Source organism: Lynx canadensis, chromosome D3 (assembly GCF_007474595.2).
Source record: "Lynx canadensis isolate LIC74 chromosome D3, mLynCan4.pri.v2, whole genome shotgun sequence".
Lineage (NCBI taxonomy): Eukaryota > Metazoa > Chordata > Mammalia > Carnivora > Felidae > Lynx > Lynx canadensis.
Window position 1 is genome coordinate 15,411,783 of NC_044314.2, and position 7,645 is coordinate 15,419,427.

Sequence of the window (7,645 nt, forward strand, 5' to 3'; positions counted from 1 at the left end):
GCCACCGGGCGAGCTGCCTGGTGACCGTTGTGCAAGGAGGCACCAGAGCGAAGGAGCACTTGGACTGAAGCCTGTCTCCCAGCAGTGGGAGTGAGGGAGCGCAGCCAACAGACTCAAGGGCTGGTGAGTGACGTGAGACATACTCTTCCGGTGTGTCTCCATGCTGGAAGAGGAAGGAGATATTGAAAGGGGAGACTAGCAAGTGGAAAAAAAAATCATGGCTGACTTGTAACCTAAAATAAAACCTGGATCTGTTTCAGTTCACGCGATGATTTTTTGAGGCAACACACACGTTGCTTCTGTTAATAAAAAGGATACCGTGATGTTCCGTGACTTACTGAACTCTTATTCCACGTCAAGTACTCCTTAATCTCCCACGACTCATGCAAAAACCCTGCCTAGGAAACATTATTATGCCCATCATAGTGTTGATGAAAACGGATTCAAAATAACATTACATGACTCTCCTGAGGTCACCTCGTGGAAGCATCAAGATTCTAGCAGGTCTCATGAACTTGCTAACTGGCTCTACTCTCTCTGCCATTTAGGAACCCACGTCAGATATTGACGAAGATGTGCAAACTTAAATAAACCTATTTGTGTAACAGAAAGATAAAAGGGTATATATATATGGCAAGGTAGACTCTGAAGGAAGCCATGACTTACAAATGGAGTAGGAATCTGCCAGAGATGGTGAGGTTTGTGTACGTGATTAAACACAAGTCTATGACAAAGGCCTCTATGAATCCAGTAGATAAGCATGTCAGTGAAAAAGAGGAAGGAAAGTATGTTAACAATGAGCTGAAACCAGCCACTTGGAAACTCTCCTATGCCATCGTATAATTTGCTGTAATCTCTCAACTCTAGGGGGAACAATGAAGACAGTGGGAATATTAATCCATGGCAGTAATTCGACAGGAAACATAATCTGTCTATAGACTTGATTCTTTAAAAATCGTGGATGTTTCAGATGGCCAACAGGCACATGAAAAGATGCTCAACGTCGCTCCTCATCAGGGAAATACAAATCAAAACCACACTCAGATATCACCTCATGCCAGTCACAGTGGCCAAAATGAGCAAATCAGGAGACTATAGATGCTGGCGAGGATGTGGAGAAACGGGAACCCTCTTGCACTGTTGGTGGGAATGCAAACTGGTGCAGCCACTCTGGAAAACAGTGTGGAGGTTCCTCAGAAAATTAAAAATAGACCTACCCTATGACCCAGTAGTAGCACTGCTAGGAATTTACCCAAGGGATACAGGAGTACTGATGCATAGGGGCACTTGTACCCCAATGTTCATAGCAGCACTCTCAACAATAGCCAAATCATGGAAAGAGCCTAAATGTCCATCAACTGATGAATGGATAAAGAAATTGTGGTTTATATACACAATGGAGTACCACGTGGCAATGAGAAAGAATGAAGTACGGCCCTTTGTAGCAACGTGGATGGAACTGGAGAGTGTGATGCTAAGTGAAATAAGCCATCAGAGAAAGACAGATACCATATGTTTTCACTCTTATATGTATCCTGAGAAACTTAACAGAAACCCATGGAGGAGGGGAAGGAGAAAAAAAAAGAGGTTAGAGCGGGAGAGAGCCGAAGCATAAGAGACTCTTAAAAACTGAGAACAAACTGACGGTTGTTGGGGGGTGGGAGGGAGGGGAGGGTAAGTGATGAGTATTGAGGAGGGCATCTTTTGGGATGAGCACTGGGTGTTGTATCGAAACCAATTTGATAATAAATTTCATATATTAAAAAAAATAAAGAAGAGGTTGACTAAACTTGAAAAAAAATAAAAAAAATAAAAATTGTGGATGTTTGGGGCACCTGGGTAGCTCAGTCATTTAAGTGTCTTATTCTTGATTTCAGCTCAGGACATGATCTCATAGTTCATAAGATTAAGACCCACATTGGGCTCTGTGCTGACAGCATGTAACTTGCTTGGGATTCAATTTCTCTCTTTCTCTCTCTGCCTGTCTCTCAAAATAAATAAATAAATAAATAAACATATTTTAAAACGTGGATTCTTTATTAATTAATGATCACAGACAAAAAGCTCAGTGTTGCAAAGATGAAATAAAGGATACAAGCACCGAGATTTGTTACAGTCAGGATACTGATAGTTCATCAGATGAGGCCACCCTCAGACCTTGAGGCTGGATAGATGTGTGGTGTAAAATAATAATCTGCATTATTGAGTACAAGATACATCTTTGCCCCTCGAGAAGGTCCGCCACTAGTTTGGCCTCTGCAGGGTCATAGGCTGCCCTCTTTCCTTAAACCTTATGAACCAACCTCTGCTAGCTTCAAACTTTCCTTCTGTAGCTTCCTCAACTGTCAGCCTTCACAGACTTGAAGACAGTTAATGCCTTGCTCTGGATTAGTCTTTGGCTTAAGGGAATGTTGTGGCTGGTTTGATCTTCTATCCAGACTGAAACTTTCTCCATTTCATCAATAAGGCTGTTTTGCTCTCTTACCATTCACATGTTCACTGGAATAGCACTTTAATTTCCTTCTAGAACTTTTCCTTTCTTTGGCTCACTGTTTGGTGTAAGAGGCCCAGCTTTCAGCCTTTGTCAGCTTTTGACAGGCCTCCTCACTAATCTTAATTATTTCCAGCTTTTAAAGTGAGAGATGTGTGGCTCTTCCTTTCATTTGAACACTTAGAGGTCATTGCAGGGTTATTAATTGGCATAATTTTAATATTCTTATGTCTCAGCAAATAGGGAGGCCCAAGGAGAGGGAGAGAGATGAGGGAATGGCCAGTCGGTAGAGGAATCAGAACACATACAACATTGGTCAGTTAAGTTTGCTGTCTTCTATGTCCATGGTTTGTGGTACCCCGAAACAATTGCCATAGTAACATCAAAGATTACTGATACAGATCATGGGGCACCTGGGTGGCTCAGCTGTCTGAGCACCAATTTTTGGTTTTGTCTCAGATCAGGATTCCAGAGTCGTGGGATCCAGCCCCACATCGGGCTCTGCACTGAGTGTGGAGCCTGCTTGGGATTTTCTCTCTCCCTTGGCCCCACCTCCCCCCCCAGATTAAAAAAAAAAAAAATTACTGATCATAGATCACCATAACAAATATAATAATAATGAAAAAGTTAGAAATGCTGCAAGAATTACCAAAATGTGACCCAGAGACATGAAATGAATAACTACTGCTGGGAAAATAGCACCAATAGACTTGCTCTATGCAGGGTGGCCACAAACCTTTGATTTGGAACAAACTCAGTATCTATGAAGCACAATCAAATGAGGGCCTGCACTTTATATATTTTACTCCACTCTCTTCTTGCTTGCATGGTTTCTGAAGAGAAGTTGCATGTAATTCTTATTTTTGTTCCCCTGTAGGTAAGCTTTCCCTCCACCCCCTCCCACAGCTTCTTCCAAGATTTTTTCTCTAATTTCAAAGTATATGCCTGGGTGTAGGTTTTAGGGCAGCTGTCCTTCTAGGGGTCCTCTGAGCCTCCTGGATCTGCCTTTTGGTGTCTGACATTAATTTGAGGTAATGCTCAGTCATTATTCTTTGAGCACGATTTCTTCTATTCCTTTCTCTCTTTTTTCTTCCAGTACTCCCTCTATGTATATGTTACATCTTTTGTTGCTGTCTTACAGTCCTTACATGGTCTGTTATGGTGTTTTGTTTTGTTTTGCCTTGTTGTTGTTGCTGTTGTTGTTGTTGTTGTTTTCCAGTCTTTGTTCTTTTTGCCTTTTCAGTTGTGGAGGTTTCTGCTGAGATATCCTTAAGCACAGACTGTGTCCAGTCTATTAATAATCCCATCAAAGGCACTCTTTATGTTAAGGTGTTTTTGATCTCTGGCATTTCTTCTTGGTTCCTTCTGAGGATTTCATCTTTCTGCTTACATCACCCATCTGTTCTTACATGCTGTCTACTTTACCCATTAGAGCCCTTAGCATATTAATCATACCATTTTAAATTACTGGCCTGATCATTCTAACATCCCTGCCTGGTTCTGGTGCTTGTTCTGTCTTTTCAAATTGTCTTTTTGGCCTATTGGTACACGATGATCATATCCCAGCAGATTAGGCTCTGCTTTACTGGTTTCTGCCGAGATCAGGTCTTGTTAGGAAGAACTGAGTGCTCTGGCGTATTTCAGAATGGTTTCTCTTCCTCCCCGACCCCTGTTCGAAGCATAAGGGCATTTTTATTAGACATTCACTATAGGAACCTGGTCAGACTTCTAGAGGGAAATCTCACAAAGTCGTGGGGTCTCCTGATGGCTGGATCTTCCTTGAGTTTTTATCTCTCAGATTTGTCCGCACTGAGCCTCCAGCAACATGTCAGTTACAGTTCAGATTTTTCTTTCCCCAGCACTGGTTCCCGAGGCAGGCAGTTTCCACTTATCAGCCTCTAGTTCAGTAAATTGTTATCTCCGTATTTTGCTGTAGGTCTTTTCAGTCATTGAGATAGTGGTTTGCTTTGTATCCTCATGTCTCTTACATATCCTGGAAGTTTGCTCAGCTTTTTACTTCTTGTTAGGATGTTGTGGCAGCTTCTTGGCTTCTTACATTCAGAAGCAGAAACTGGAAGTGTAGCTGTACTAGTTTTTATTGCCGCTGTTACAAATTGCCAGAGACCTAAGGGTCTAAACCACACATATTTATTATCTTTTGGTTTTGGAGGTCGGAAATCTAAAATGGGTCTCGCTGGGCTAAAATCAAGGCGTCAGCATAGCCGTGCCCCTCTGGAGGCTCTAAGGACGTCTGTTTTCTTACCTTGTCCAGCTTCTAGAGGCCACCTGCATTCCTTGGCTTGTGGACTCCTCTTCCATCTTCAAAGCCAGCAATGGCTGCTTAAGTCTTTCTTACATCACTTCATTTGATACTGACTCTTCTGCTAACTTCTTCCACTTTTAATGATCCTTGTGATTTCATTGGGCCCACCCAAGTAGTCCTGGATAATCTATTTTTCAGACAGCTCATTAGCAACCTCAGTTCTATCTGCAACTTTAATTCTTCCTTGCCTTATAATATAATATATTCACAGGTTCTGAGGACGAGGCATGGACATTTTTAGAGCACTATTACCCTGCTTACCACAGCAGTCACATAGCTTGTGGCTTTTATTTATTATTTATTTTTTTTTTTTTAGAGAGAGAGAGAGACAGAGAAAGAGTGTGAGCAGGGGAGAGGAGCGGAGAGAGGGAGAGAGAGAAAGAGAGAGACTCCCAAGCAGGCTCTGTGTTTAGCATGGAACTTGACTCGGGGCTCAGTCCCACAGCCCTGGGATCATGACCTGAGCCAAAATCCAGTCGAACACTCAACCACCTGAACTATCCAGGCACCTCTATAGCTTGTGGCTTTTTTTTTTTTTTTTTTAGATGGAAAGAAAACACTTCTCTTTATTCTTCATTTTCACATATAAGTAAGCAATTAATCTCGGTTTGAGTTTATATGACTGTTCAGTAGTCATGCCTTCCCATCCATTTACACATTTAACTCAACATGTATTCTTTTTTTTTTATATGAAATTTATTGTCAAATTGGTTTCCATACAACACCCAGTGCTCATCCCAAAAGGTGCCCTCCTCAATACCCATCACCCACCCCCCCCTCCCTCCCACCCCCCATCAACCCTCAGTTTGTTCTCAGTTTTTAAGAGTCTCTTATGCTTTGGCTCTCTCCCACTCTAACCTCTTTTTTTTTTTTTTCCTTCCCTTCCCTCATGGGTTCCTGTTAAGTTTCTCAGGATCCACATAAGAGTGAAACCATATGGTATCTGTCTTTCTCTGTATGGCTTATTTCACTTAGCATCACTCTCTCCAGTTCCATCCACGTTGCTACAAAAGGCCATATTTCATTCTTTCTCATTGCCACGTGGTACTCCATTGTGTATATAAACCACAATTTCTTTATCCGTTCATCAGTTGATGGACATTTAGGCTCTTTCCATAATTTGGCTATTGTTGAGAGTGCCGCTATGAACATTGGGGTACAAGTGCCCCTATGCATCAGAAAAAATATGGAACGCTTCACGAATTTGCGTGTCATCCTTGCGCAGGGGCCATGCTAATCTTCTCTGTATCGTTCCAATTTTAGTATATGTGCTGCCGAAGCGAGCACTAGCTTGTGGCTTTTAAGACAGCTTTTCAGGTAACTGACGACTCTTAAATAAACAGGTACTTTCAGTGGTAGAGATCATGCTTTGTTTTCTGTTTCTCTTCTGTCTTCTATTAATATTGACATAAAAATGACCATTCTATTTTAGTTCTTTAGCTTTCTGGTTTGACTCCCATTAATCTTAATTCACAAAACCTAATCCACATTGTGTTTTAATATATCCAGTATGGTACCTCCCTAATTTTATTAAGGTCACCAAAATAGCTCAAATCATGAAAGAAATCAATGGACTTAATTATATTCATTGCCTTGGCCACATTTGTCACATTGGTCCAATTTGTCAGATGAGCAACTTTTATTTATATCTCTAAGTTTCACTATTATGTGTTTAGATCAAAGGCAAATAAAGGAAAGACTGCTAATATAAAACAGGTTTTTTAAAAAAAAATTATAAAACTTATATGTTATGTAAGTTTTAAAATATAATCTGTTATAAAAACTACAAAAATTATAAATATTACATAAGTGTTTACAATTACTTAAAAATTTTATAATTTAACTGGCATTCAAATAAAGTAAATAAACAGTAATTGTTTTTATATTTTTTAATGTAAATTTTTGACAAAATGAAATTTATATTTATACTCAACAGGTTTTGGGGAAAACGACTAATCATTAGAAATTATATTCTGCCTATTTATATATGATTGAATTTTTAAGACATTCATCAGTTATTCTTAGAGACAAAATCAAGCACAAATACAATGCAGTATAAACTTTTAAAAATTTTTATTAGTTTTGCAATTTTTTATCCTGGATACAATAATTTTTTTTCTTTCAATACCTGACCTATATTCTCAAAGAGTAGTTGCCATTGACTTAATTTTTTAATTTAATTCCATTTTAATTTTACTGAAATTACATTTTAATAATTTGCGGTGATCTCTATTTAACACGTTGTAAAAATATATAGGCATATCTGTCTTTATCTTAACAGTTACAGATGGCTGGGGCCAACTGCTCACAACTTTTACAAATATAAGTCGTAAGTGGGTAGAAATGACCTTTTGGAGCCCCTTCTGGTGTTAACATCCAGGTATCCACATTATGTATGTATGTTTCAATGCTGGAGTCTCAAGATCTCAAAAAGGTGTAGTGAAAGCATCTTCAGAACCAAATAGAAGTGTACTTTATTTTAATTGTCATCCATTTGAAAACCAAACCCAGAATGGGATATTGCAGGACCTGAATGTTTATATAACATAACCCTTATTTCTATCATGCTCCATTATTTATGTGCTGTATTCTGCCATCACTGGGTAATTAACTCTCTTTGTCCTTGGTATCCAGGTGAGTATTACTACCAGTCACATTTTACTTTTAGGCACCTTGAAAAAATGAGTATGCGAATGGTATGCCTACACACGTTCTGCATACAGATTCTGTTGAATGCCACTAAAGGGAAACAGGATGTGAGGCAGAGCTTCCCTGATGGGATAAGAGATGTAAGGAAATGTTTTAACCAGTGGTTTGAACCTCATTTGTTG

General features: G+C 39.7%; 1 non-coding gene and 1 pseudogene across 1 annotated transcript; both read right to left on the bottom strand.

The window, feature by feature from the left end:
• Positions 1-557: 557 nt before the first annotated feature.
• Positions 558-2,219, bottom strand: LOC115528589 (annotated as a pseudogene).
• Positions 2,220-5,994: 3,775 nt separating this feature from the next.
• On the bottom strand, positions 5,995-6,101 carry LOC115498902. The gene has a single exon (XR_003964009.1). It is a non-coding gene; the product is annotated as a U6 spliceosomal RNA (small nuclear RNA).
• Positions 6,102-7,645: the final 1,544 nt, after the last annotated feature.